The sequence below is a fragment of the Plectropomus leopardus genome, chromosome 15 (assembly GCF_026936395.1).
Source record: "Plectropomus leopardus strain MGB_pleo_1.0 chromosome 15, ASM2693639v1, whole genome shotgun sequence".
Taxonomy (NCBI): domain Eukaryota; kingdom Metazoa; phylum Chordata; class Actinopteri; order Perciformes; family Serranidae; genus Plectropomus; species Plectropomus leopardus.
In genome coordinates this window covers 13654381-13668078 of record NC_142190.1, presented here as the reverse complement: position 1 = coordinate 13668078, position 13698 = coordinate 13654381, and the positions used below count along the sequence as shown (strand labels likewise).

General features: G+C 38.2%; 1 long non-coding RNA gene across 2 annotated transcripts in view; it reads left to right on the top strand.

The window, feature by feature from the left end:
- The first annotated feature begins 6050 nt into the window (after window positions 1-6050).
- The window catches only part of LOC148187249 (uncharacterized), a 72748-nt gene continuing 65100 nt past the window's right edge, over window positions 6051-13698 (top strand). For both annotated transcript variants that reach the window (XR_015778971.1, XR_015778970.1), the window contains exons 1-3: window positions 6051-6098; window positions 6803-6889; window positions 7500-7631. This is a non-coding gene — a long non-coding RNA (uncharacterized LOC148187249). The remainder of the gene's footprint in view (window positions 6099-6802; window positions 6890-7499; window positions 7632-13698) is intronic.

Genomic DNA, 13698 nt, shown 5'->3' with positions numbered 1-13698 from the left:
TTGCAGCTGTTGTGTATTAAACCGCACAACACTGACCCACACAGCCACCAGTCGTACTGCTTTTTGTTCTGGAAGACAACTGCAAGGCTGGAAACAATGCGAGACGTATCAAGTCAAACCACTTTGCCTCTTGAATGTAATGTCCTGTGTATCTTGTGTATTGTAGTAGGTGGGCACACCAACATGATAAGACCTTCATCTTTGTGCAGCTCTTATTGATGTTTGAAGGATGTGTGTAGGAATCCTGTAAGAAGTGGTAAGTACTCAGATACTTGAAAGTAGTGAGGTACAAGTTAATACTGTAAGTAGCATGTTGCAAAAGTGGTTCTACAGAAAATGGTCTCTTGAATATATCACACTTTAGATTGTTAGTGATGCATGAATGTGCACGTATTATTTTACTGTTGTAGCTGCTTGAGCTGTAGCTATTTTTAAATACTGTGTATACAGTTAGGTTGTTTAATCCACTGGTTCCCAGTCTAGGGGTCAGACCCACTCCTGAGGGTCACAAGATACATCTGAGGGGCTGTAAGATGATTAATAGTGCAGGAAAGAGGAGAAACCAAAGTGAAACCATCTGAGTGGTTTAGAGGGTGAATCTCTCTTTGGTGAAACAGATAATAACTGATCTCAAACTTGGCGGCTGACTGTCATCATATATTTAATGGACAGATATGAAGGAGGTATCGATGTTCTCATCTAACTCATCTACGAAGAAGTATATTTCCCAAAATGTGGATTTAAGTCCAAAAACCTTACCAAAAAAGGAAAAACAAACAATTATTAGGCGATGTGCTGCACTTCTCAGGTCCTTAGCTGATGCGAACTAATTGAATCTTCTGGATCTATAATAGAGGACGGGAAACTATTCTCTCTGTATACACTCAGGTGTATTTAATGAAGATCAAAATTAACCAAAAAAAAGATGTAGTATAGAGCTTAGTCATCAGCTGAGGCAGTGCATGTGAACCACTCACTTTTCATTGCTAGGGTTGCAACAAATTCTTTTCTTTCCTCAATTAATGTGGTGATTTTGTTTCTTACTTATCATTTAGTCTACAAAATGCCTTGTTCACTTGGTCCATCACAATCCAGTCCTCACATTTGTACGGCGGCCAAGATGCTCCGAAAAAAACTGCATACCCCAAACATTTGCAATTTGAAAACACAAGCACATTAATGGGAAACATAAATGCAAAAGCCCCAGCACAAACGCAATAACCAACTATTATTGCCGACACATGAAAGAGGAAGGTTTTTGCCCATTTGAATTGAAATGTTTTTTGCTAGCTATCTATGATTAGGCCTACTGTCACTTTGAGCAATGTTGTTCAATTTCGTTATTCTTTCATATTTCTGAAAATGGTTCTCTGGTTGGAGATGACTTAAAACCTGTCGTTGAAGCATTAATTGAAAATGAAGCACGGCTGTTTACTTTCTGTTGAACAACATTTATCAAAAGTGTTCAGGGACCTCACATAAATCAGCGTTAATATTGCTATGCCTCCATACATAGGTACAGCTTGGGTTATGATCATCTGATTGACTAATGTTAGTTAAATGACAAAATAGCTTCATGATAGCCTAATGTTATATGGCAGAGTACATAAACATAATTAATATTAATGCAATAATATTCCAACGGCAAAACCAGTCAGTCTGTTTCATTGTCAACATCCGTTGACGCTCAATTCTGTTGCAGCTTTTACATTTGTCTTCCATTAATACGCTTGTGATTTTCAAGTTTGCAAAATGTTTTGTATATGCAGTTCATTCAAAATGTCTCAGCCACTGTACATCTGGAAAGCTGGAACCAGTTAATGTCTGGAAATGTTCCTTGATGTATAACTTAAATGATTATCAAAGAGGCTGTTTATTAATTAATTTCTATCAGTCAACAAGTGGATTAATTGAGTGATTGTTTCAGCCTTACAAGCCTCTTTAGCTGCTAGGCCACCATCATCTGTCCTCTGAGGAGGAGGTGGAGGAGGAGGAGGAGGAGGAGGAGGAGGAGGAGGAGGGGGAAACTTTTAAGTGACCAGACACCAGTTCCTACAAGGCCAAGCTGGGCCAGACCAGGCCAGATGTGGCCCCTTCAGATAATTGGCCTCAGCTGATGGCCAGAAGCAGCAGGCAGCCAAGCCAGCCCTCCCATTAGTGAACTCCCTGGATTCTGGCTCCTTAATCCGTTTTCAGCTTCACCTACTAATTCTGCACCGCCAGCAGTCCAAAGCCTATGCACACACACACACACACACACACACGAGAACCAGAGGGAGAAAGACAGACAGACAGGGGAAGGAATGAGGAAGAAAGAAGCAGTTGAGGGGGGTGAAGAGATTGCAGGGGAGTAAAAGACTGACGGGGAGAGAAGAATGGAAAGAAAATGAGTCGAGAATAGATGAGTGGGATGGGCCAGGTGGGGGATGCCTTTTTCCCTTTTTTTGTGCAGACCTTGAGATGGAAAAATAATAATTCTCCCCAGTGTAAAGCGACAGAAGAGTAGAGAGAGAACTGGAATGGGGGGGTCATCAGTAAGTGAGAGAACAAACCACAAGTAGAGCAGGAAAGAGGCTTTCTGGGCTTTTTCCAAGTAGCGGCTGTGCGTGATAGCGGCCCATATTTCTCCTCCAGTGTGTGAATCACAGTTTCACTCCCTGGCCATGTGGGGAAGAGTTGGGGGACCAGTAGTTGCAATCTGATACTGCCAAATAAAGATAACAAGGTCATAGAAAGTCAATCTTGACTTAAGTCTGCTTTTGGAGTCTCCAGGGCGAGTGCACAGGCCAGCGTTTAGCATGTGGGCCCGTCTGTTGTGGGATTCACTGCAGACACACCGCTGATAGTAATCACAGTGTGCGCTTGATGCCAAAAAGCAACCAGGAGCTTAACATGTGCAGAGACATTTGTATGGCATTTGTTATTTGATCAAATGCACCCCGTTTGTCCTACATTTCCCATGTGGTGTGGCGGTAACTACTGGTCGATCACTGGCTGTTCACATCTGTGTTAACAGAAACATATTGTTTTCTGTTTTGCTGATGAATGGCAGTTTCACGCTGTCTTCTTCCATTTAAAAGACAAGTTGTCTGTAGTTCTTTTTTTGTAAAAAGGAAAACACATTTTCTCTGGGATATGAGGGATCATGGTAATGGATGTTATGCTGATGCCAGAGTGAAGTAAAGTATCAGCAACAGAGAAGCTCCCTAATACAGACATCCATTATGATGGTCAACTTTTCCTGAGTTAAGAAAACACTGTTTTTAGCTTTGTGGCGATACGTTTTTATGACAGTCCAATAGGATTTTAAACACATACAGTACATTATCTGACATATAAAATAGGAGGGACATGTAATTCTTCAATTTATCTAAAAATTGTAGAAGATATGTGGACATAGCTTTTTTACAGGAAAGCAATGTTCTATATGGCTGTTTAGTAGTGTCAAATTGAGTCCAGTTTTTTTATATACCAAGGAACCATTCTAAAAATATGTAGTGTGTAATATAAACAAAATCACCATGTTACACTAACAACAGTCGCTTTCAGTGATGGTTAATTTTAATTGTTGAGATATGTGAAACTGGCAAACTTGTTTATTTCTGTTGACACTTTCAACCGTAATTATAACATTTAAAGATATGTAGTAAATGTATGTATGACCTACTCCACATTGAACTGCATTTGAACATGTAGTAGTCCATTCTGATAGATATTTGTACCTGACAGAATGACCTACTGTACTCCACATTTGACTACATTTAAAAAGGTAGTAGTCCATTCTCAGAGAGATTCATACCTAACAGAATGACCTACTCCACATTTAACAACATTTATCCAGATAGTAGTGCATTCTGAGAGATACTGATGGATTGACCTACTCCATTGTAGGTGTATTGTTGATACCTGCACTGAATGTCATGGGAATTGACCCAATAGTTTCCAAAACATTTCACCAAAAACCTCTGATTGTGGTACTATGGGAAAATTCAGTGGTTAAACAAAATGATTAGGCTAGGTCCTCTGAGGACCAGAATGTTTGCACAAGATTTCATGGCAATCCATCCAAAAGTAATGAGATTATTCAGTCTGAATCACATTCAATCACATGTCGATGTGATGTTCCTGTGTCCATGTACTTTTGAACATGTACAGTGAAGTTGCTATATTACTTTTTTTATTATAGCCACTTTTTTGTCATGCCCAGCCTGCTGTTACTGGCGATTTCCTACATTTCCCAGCATTCTCTATGTAAAGTGGTTGTTTCAAAGAAAGCAACAGTTGAGCTCAGGGCTTTTATTTTTTATTCCTTACTATGAAGGTACAGTAACTCTGCACACCTGCCGCTGATGGGTTTTGATGAGTTAAATCAGATAATTGGCTTCCTTCAAAATAAATAAAGTATGTTGAGCCAGATCCTTCGTACAGTAGGCTTCATTCTTTACTCAGCCACCCACAGCTCTCTTTAGTGTGTTTTAAGCACAGACTCACACAAAAACACTGGGCCGTGAAGTCACTGCAGTTTGACTCAGCACCGTCACTAATCCCAAAATGACTGTCATGTGTCAGCTTTGTCAGAATTACTGCGGTACTGAGACACAGTCTTGGCGGTAATTACATCATTTTCTCAGGACACATATAATTATAGTAATTCATGCTGTTGTACTTTGGCTTGCTGCAGCATGCAGTTATTGGCCAAATGCTCCTTTGACTATGTGATCCAGTATTTTGTAATAAATCTTCAACTCCATAAATCAAAGTGGGTTTCTTTGCAGCACAACATTGATGTTGGCTTGTTATAGCTGTTAATATTGGAACTATTAAGATAACATATTGAACTCTGGGTGCATGCTCAACATACTCAGCAGATTTAGGTTATATAGTTAATGTACAAAATTCAGTGAAATATTGGAGAAGAGGTCAAATTTGCAGAGGACATTTGGCTGATGCTCCTATCCAGGAAGAATTTGAGCAAAGTGTTGGTTTTTAATATTTTGTTGGAAACTGTGGGGGTTGCATAGATAGTTTAACCCCTTGAAAACTATTCAAATTGGCTTAATCTCTTTCCAAAACATGAGGCAATGACAATGAGCAACTTTAGAAGAAATAAGCCCAAAATTAACAAAAAAAAATAGTGAGAAGTACAAAAAAATTACCTAAAATTAGCACAAAAAGGAAAAAATAAAGGTGTGCTTTGACAGTGCAGGTGCGCTGCTCCTTTAAGTGACCTGCTTCTTTAAGACTTTTGACTATTAAAATGAAATAAGAGGAAAGTTAAAAAAAACAACCACAAAAAAGACAAGAAAATGACCTGAAGAAAAATGCTTTTGAAAAAGATAATCATTCGTTGATATCATTTTAAATATGTGATTATGATAAAAATTCTGTTCTCTAGACATTTTGAAAAAAATCTAAATCAGCTAAATTTTGCAATTTGCTGAACATTTCTTGTAAAGCTGCATTTTGGCCAGAAATCACAGATCGCCTGTATAACATTTGAAAAGTTTACATTATCCATCAATACAGTAATTGGAGACTGTAAACAGATGGATAAACAAATTTGATAAGATCTGAATAAATAGGACTAACAGGGTGTGGGTGCTTCTATGATTTCCTGTGCAGACTGAAGGCTGCGGGAAAAGTCAGAAATCTGTCCGACTTGATGGCAGCTTTTTGTCACCTCCTCCTGCTCTCGTCCAGGCCAGGCGCAGTCCAGCTTGAACAAACCCATTGTCACCACCCACTGCACTGGAGTACAACACACCTCACACAACCACCCATTTTATTCTCTCCAAGCAGAAAATTGGAGTGGACTGCGCCATCTGTAGGGGGGCTCACCATGCACATATAGACAGACACTTTGGTCACATAGATATTTACTATTTATACACTATTGTTTACATATCGCCAGTGTCAAAATATATTGTCAAACATATATGTGACCACCAGCTTCAGAAAAACATCTTTCATGAAAAAAATCAAACATGGTGTTCCCCCCTTTTTTTATTCAAACATGGTAGAACCAGGAAGTATAGAAAGAGAGGGAATCCATTTGAAATACTTTTGCCTGGAAACCAGAAAGAACATCACCAACAAAGGTAAGAAAGAGTCTTGAAAACACAAATATGCAAAAAGTGCTTTATTTACTGTCAAACATTTACAACAAACACACTTTATTGTGTTACTGGCCCACCTGGTGGTGTGTTTTTTGAACTTTGTGGAGCACTGACTTCCATGGCTGCAAGAAGTGCAGACTCATGAATCCTCCTCTGCTGCACAAACTCAAATGATTACACACAGAGCATCAAATGCTTTGTTTGCTATACAACAATCACTTCTGTGCTAAAATAGGCACTGACTTGGCTTATTAAGTATAGCACAGGCCAGTTCATTTTTTAAATGTGTGTGTGTGTGTTTTTGTCAGGCATGCTGCTGCATCAAAATGCTCACCTCAGCAGTGTTGATACCTGCACAGTGTGTGCTTACTATGTGATTTAAATGACATTGATATATTCTGTAAATGAGAAGGCTGTGGGAAATATGAGGGTGAGACTGTTTTGCCCTCACAACAGACATATGAGGCTACACTCAGCTCACCTTGCATGCTCTGCTCTTTATTGTCTTCATCAAAATCAAAAAGAGATTCTGAAGAAATAAGAACTGCTGTGTGTATTTTATTAATGACATTTTTTTAAAAAAAGTCTCCTTTAATGATGAAAGCTTAAAATCTTGTGCTATGAGTGACAAATGTCTGCCAATAAGACTTTTAAATTGAATTTGGTGTGATATGTTTTGCATACAGGATGACACTCCTGGGCCAGATGGGGATGAAGTATCAGAGTCATACTTTAGTGGAAGTGCAGATGACTGAGTGTGTCTGGTGTCTACTGTAAGTATCAAAAGTAATTTTATGTCAATAAATTTACTATATTGCCATGCCATATTGAAAGTAAAAGTACAAGTAAATACTGTTAATTAAAAAAACAAGCTGTCAGAATTTTTAGAAATATGAAGTTTATTTCTTTGTAACAAACACTGCCTTAAAAATGGAGCAGTCATCACACATGAAGAAAAACAAAGTCTCAGGTTTTAAAGAACTAAATCCATTTTTTCTTCTCTTCCACTCCTTCATTCATCCATCCCCTCTTCTTTTCCTCCCCTTCTTCCCTATTTGGTAGTAAGATGATTTGAGGAAATGTAGTGGAGTCAAAGTAGATATTTTTATTTAGGGAATGCAGTGGGGTAAAAGTAAAAGTTGAAATACAGAAATAAAACCCAACTCAAGGTAAGTTCATGATACTTCCAAAAATACTGAACTACTGAAACAAAATTTTTTTTTCTTTTTTACAAAGCATTTTACTTGGTTTCATTACACTGCTGTATAAGGCTAAATGCAGTTTAGTGTACGGTCACATTCACCTAGTTTTGACTTGCAGTTACAAATACAGAAATCAAAGACTTCAGTTCTTAAAGTAAAATTAATTACTCTGTTTTCACAGGATGGAATATAAGACTTGAGAATGTCAAGCAGACCGGGATTAAAGCGGATACCACTCAGACTGATGGGAAATATGAGGCCCAGCCCCATGAAATCTGGGAATGTGGGAGGTTCTCTTGCTGCAGCTGAACAGGTAAAATGATTTATCATTTTTGTAGGATTTTTGTGGGTTGGTCTTAAACTGAAAATGTATTTGATAGCTGTTTACAGAGGAATCTCAGGATTGAGCTTCTTGTCATTTTTTGATCACGAGAGTTAGAGACTGAGCATATCTACCCCAATGAGAATTTTCTTTCAACATGAGTATGGGTATTGACACTGTTTACCTGCAAAAAGTACATAATTTGTACTGAAAGCTTGTTTTATCCGAGCACTCGGCTTAATAGTCTCTTACTACACAGCACAAACAAAAACTGGACATTAAAATCTTCATGAAAGTAGAATTTATTGATAAATTGATATATGACAAGACTCTGCTAGCATTAGTTTGGGGTACCTCATACACTGTTAACTGAATGTTTTATCCTCAAGAAAATACCTGTTTATGCTGATTGAAAAGCTGATTTGTATTGTTTATTTTGCTCAGAATACTCTGGTGAGGAGAAATGTATCTCTAAAATATAGTGCGTCCTCTACGTGCATGCAGGATTCTAAGAAATATGCGTTTCATTTGAATTGTTTTGATTTATGGTATGATACATGTATCAATACCGAATAGCCAAAACTGAACAAAATATGCGGACACTGAAACATTACAGCAAATATGAGATTGTTGAACATCTCATTCCAAAACCACAGTCATTTTCATACTGCTAGATTGGGCTCTTCTTCTTTAGGAAAACTTTCCACAAGATTTTGGAGCCAGGCTGACAGTTCTTCCATGCCAAACTGGGAAAATATCCCTTATGCACCTGGCTTTTTGCAGGTCATGTTGAAACAGGAAAAGCTCTTTCCCAAACTGTTGTTGTGTGCTTCATCATTAAGATTTCCACCATTAGAATGAACTGAATGATAGCCCAAAATATGGAAAACAGCCCCAGAAAAACATAATGTATGGAGTGTCCACATACTTTTGGCCATTTCATGATCAAGTCACTTTCTTGGAGGATGTACATATTCAGCTGCACTGGTCTTACTATAGACTTCCTTACTGCTATATTGATAATGCAAAATGATGTCTTAAGCTTATGCACATTGTACCCAACACAGCTTTATATATTGGCGTTTATATTTGGCAAGTAATCCAGAGTCATGTGACTTGTGGTGCATGGTGATTGTATTTGAACATTTCAGTTAGAACTGGTCAGTCTTGTGTCACTCACCTTTTGCAGTTGCCATAAACTTAAAACCCCTGAGCCGCGGTTAGCTTTCACCGCAATGACACACACATCAGGAGACAGAGAGACAAACAGTGACTTCATGGTGTGTGCTCTCTGTTCAGTGAGAACTTTAAAGGGACATACGATAACCCGTATTGCATTTGAAACAAGGAAAAGCAAAAACATGCAACATCTTGAGTTACTGTTTGTGATGCAAGTTTCATGGCAACATTAATCCAAAAGCAATCAAACGTGAGCAGAAGTTCAGGATTCAGCCTGTTGATTCACCTTCTTGTAATGGTGTTTTTAGTTCTCTGCAAGTCTGAGATGTGAAAAAACATCCATGTGAGTGTAAAAGCGATGGTGTTGTCGTCCAGGATGACATTGTGAGGCTGTAAAGGACCATGCAGCAAGTTCAACAACATATTTTACATCACTGTGAGTTTTTTTTTGTGCACAGCATTTGGATTAAATGCATTTTTTCTCCACTGGAAACGCATTAATAAGGCTCAAAAACAACTGGTATGCTTTAGAAAATGGTCAGCAGTAATGTAAAGCACATAGAACTGATTTGTTTGGGCTGCTGTCTTGCTTTTGGGGGGCAGCAGCTTTGTTTACACCCAGAGATAACTGTCACTCTTGAGTCTGGTGCTGTCCTAATAGACCACTGCTGTTATTGTTTGATCCCAGGGCCAGTATTATGATATTATAGAGTCTAGGTGATGCCTCTGAATAAACTACAGGTTTGGATCTAAACTGGGACTTTATATGTTTATGGGATGCAGCAGCTGTAGTGCAGATTTCAGGATCGGATTGGCTGCAGCAGGGAGCAGGCAGCAGCAGAAAACTATCAGAAGCTGAGCAGCATTGTAGTCATAGCTGAGGGAAGGCCTTGGTTTAGCAGTGCTTGTTTTGTTAATTAGGGTACACCAGATGGGCGGGGTTATATAGACTATTCAGTTGTCGGCCACTGAAGCATAGTGACATTCAAATAATGGCTTCAAATACAAGTTTTTGCCTTTTAATTATGTCAGGGTGGTATTTTGTTAAATTGTGCGTGTCGGACACTTTGATGAAATATATACTTGTGTTTCTGTCGCTTTAATAAGGGTGGGTGGTGTTGTCTCTTTGTTGCAACTTTTAAGTGTAGTGCAAATACTGCTTGACTCTTGGTTTCTTTACTAGATTTTCACCATAGCCCACTTCCTCAGCCATGGCCGTATTAATCTCTCAGGGGGCCCCATGGCAAAAGATATGCTGCTGGGCCCCCCTGTCCAACCCAGTTCCTAAAGGCCCAGACACACTTTGTTTAAATCAAAGACCTTGTGGCCAAGGAGGATGACTGTTGTGTCACCTCATGTTGCCTGTGACTCAGACAAAAAGTTGCACTTGAGCACACTGCAAAGGCTACAGTTAACAGCCGAGCACGCTCGTTCTGCTCCTGCATGAAAGGAAATAACTCTCCATAGCAGCAAGTGATGATAGTCTGTCATTCAAAAAGGAAACAGGAAGACTCGCAGGAAGAATTCAAGACATTAGATCCCCAGTTAGTAAATTAAAAACACAACCTGATGTTAAAAAACAAAGGACATTTACCGTGCGTCAGCGAGCAATAACTCTCAGTGGCTTCAAATAGGATCCTATATTTTGTTTTGATCTCAGGCCCTCTTTATTCTATTAATAATGTGTGCTCTTTATTCTCTGTTTTTACTGCATGGTGCTGCTACATCCCAATTTCTCAGTTTTGAGATCAATAAAGTATATCTATCTATCTATCTATCTATCTATCTATCTATCTATCTATCTATCTATCTATCTATCTATCTATCTCTTGACCCAAACCTTTGTTTGCTTTCCTTACTGAACTGCCAATCAAAATGATTTAATACACTAACGGGCCCCGATGTCACTACATCAGATTCAACATGCTGACTGGCCAAATAAAGATATCAGAAAAGGCCACATGAGGGCCAACTATGTGGGAGACATCACAAAAATTAGGGTGACAGATTCTCTTAACCTCATGACATTGTCCACAATTGCCAACGTTCAACTTGGTGTGTCAGGGCCCTATTGCGCTCAGCTTCAGTTTGCTGTAATTTGATTAATAAAAAAAACAGTTTTATTTAGAATTGAGCATCATGTGAGCACTGTAAAAATTATAATTAAAAAAAGTCTTGAGATTTCAATAACAAGCTACAAGTAAGTAGTAGTAAAATCAGTTTTGGACTTTGGGACTTTCGGGCCCCTCAGTATGCTCATGTTGTCAGGAGGAGCACCGATGAATTCTAAAGGGGCCTCATGTAAAGCCAGTGTGGTTATTTACAAAATAAAAATACAAAAGGACACATAAAAATGTCGTAAAAACCAAAGCTTGCTGGTTGAATTCTCTTTGAGCTACATGACTAATCAGTAAATGTCTGTGACAACATTTTAAAGTCCTGCATTATCTCTGTTTCACGATGTCTTGATTTAAGTTAATTTGCATTGATTGTGCGTCCAGTTTGACTGCAGATCCCTGCTGTGACCCTATTGTGGTGCTGCAGCTAACAATTATCTTATCATTTGAATGTTTTCCCTTTAAAAATAAATAAATAAATATGAATATAAATAATATAATATATTAATAGAATAATAATGACAATCAAAATAATCCAATTAGGCCTAGTAATGTCATAACTTGGTATATTTTTTTCCAACACTTTTTTTTTGTGGTGTGTGTGTGTGTGTGAGAGAGAGAGATTGAGTGAGTGGGTGAGTGAGTGAGTGTGTGAGAGAGAAATAATTCAGTAATCCTGATTTCCACTGTTAAACACATAAACGTGGACAGACTCGCCCACACAACACACGTGGTTACATACTGTAAGTCTATTCTATTCTATTCTATTCTATTCTATTCTATTCTATTCTATTCTATTCTATATCCTTGCAGTATTTATAGTAATGCAGGAGAAGTGGGGACTTCCATCCTCACCAGAGAAACACTAGTTCAAATATTTACCGGTTATAAAGCAGCATGTTGAACTTTGCCCTCCGGGTTCAGGCGCGTTCACGGTGCCGCGCGCTGTTATTTATAACCAGAAACAAGTATTATGGGTGACGTGACATTTACGACAAGGTGCGCGCTTTGTTTTCGTTACGAATTACCGTGAGCCTCTTGTGCGCTTTGTCTTCTCGTCAAACATTTCCAAATCAAAGCGGACAGTTGCAATTACAGCCGGTGCGCATGCACACCCTGAGTAAACGCTCTGCCCCTCCGTGCGCGTGGGCGCGCCCAAGGAAAGAATTTGAAGCCGCGCGCGCTGCTGATGTTACTGTTGTGACTTGTTATGAATGGTGAACCTCAATGACAAAAGAGCTTCAGTAGGCTAAACTTGTCACAGAGTTACAGTTACAGAAATAGTAACAGCTGTGTGGCTAATATAATTTTTATGAAATGTAATAACATTATGATATAAACCGTCTAGGAGATAAAATCCCCAAAACGCACCTATAGGTAAACTCACAAACAAGTTAGGGTAAAATATTACAGGAAAAATGATTATAGGAATGGAGACAATGAAGGAGATACATTTACAAACAAAACACCTGAATTACTCTTTTGAGTGTCAGATAGACTATGGAAAAATATTAAAGAGATATTATTCAGCTCATTTTCCAAAAAGGCACTTAATATTAACCTAAACTCGCTTGTCAGTATCACAGACACAATACAAGTAAAGATAAATTAATATAGAAATATTGTTAAGGCAGGAGGATAAATATGAAAAAACCACCATCAAGGTTAGGAAACTGACTTTTGAGTGCTAGACCAGCACATGCTGGCAAAATATGATAGGAATATTAAAAATCCATTAAAAGAGAATAATAAAGAGAAATAATGTTAAATGTTATAGTAAAATATTAAATCATAGTCCCTATAGGAGACTTCTTTTTTTTACTATAAAGGGTACTGTAAGCTCAACAGGAACTTAAGTTGCTACAAATTAATATATCATTTGATTATATAGGAACTATAACAATTACTAAAAATCCATTTTGTGGTCAAGTAAACTGTTGATTGTCAGTCACACTATGTGGAATATTATAGTCATTGACATACTCCAAAAAGGCACCTTATTTGAACTCACTTCAGAGTATTGCAGACGCATAAGTGGAGATAAAAATAGTTACCAAAAATCCACCATGAATTCACCATAAACTCACTTTTGAGTGTCAGATGACACTGAAGCCTATGATAAAATATTAGAGGACTACATTAAGACACCAAAGTTAATATAAGTCAACCTTTGATAGTTAAGATAATTACAGAGAGGTGATTAATTTTGTGTCATATATTTCCTGAGTTGTCATAAACTGTTTTTATTAGTCATTAGAAGCCTGTTTTTCATTTAATGGTTTATTCAAGTGCTGCCTCTAATCCTAACATCCTCCCCTCACAGAGCACTATCAGTTAAAGCACACAGTCATTACTGCTGCATTTGTGCCGCGCGCTAATATCAGTCCTAACGGTGAGTAATATAGATATGGGGATTTCTGCAGGTGTCAGAAAACAAGATATGGTATTGATTAAATTCATTTTGTTTGCGCTTGGGCAAACACGGCGTGGAGTGGTCGCTGAAGAAGAAAGATGCAGTTTTTTTCAGGGGTTTTACGCATATTGAGACACTCAGCTTCGCATTTTTTGCAGCTAAAAAAACGAGAAAAAAAGTGGTTTCAACTCACATATAGTACACTTTTCTTAAATCCTGTAATTAGTTTAAAATGTTCAGGTTGGATATAATTATTTGAGGCAGAGACACACCAAGAGCCATAAAATGGGAGTCGGTTATAGGCCCATTTAGAAAGGTGAAGGCTCCTGCCAAACCTCAGCCAGCGACT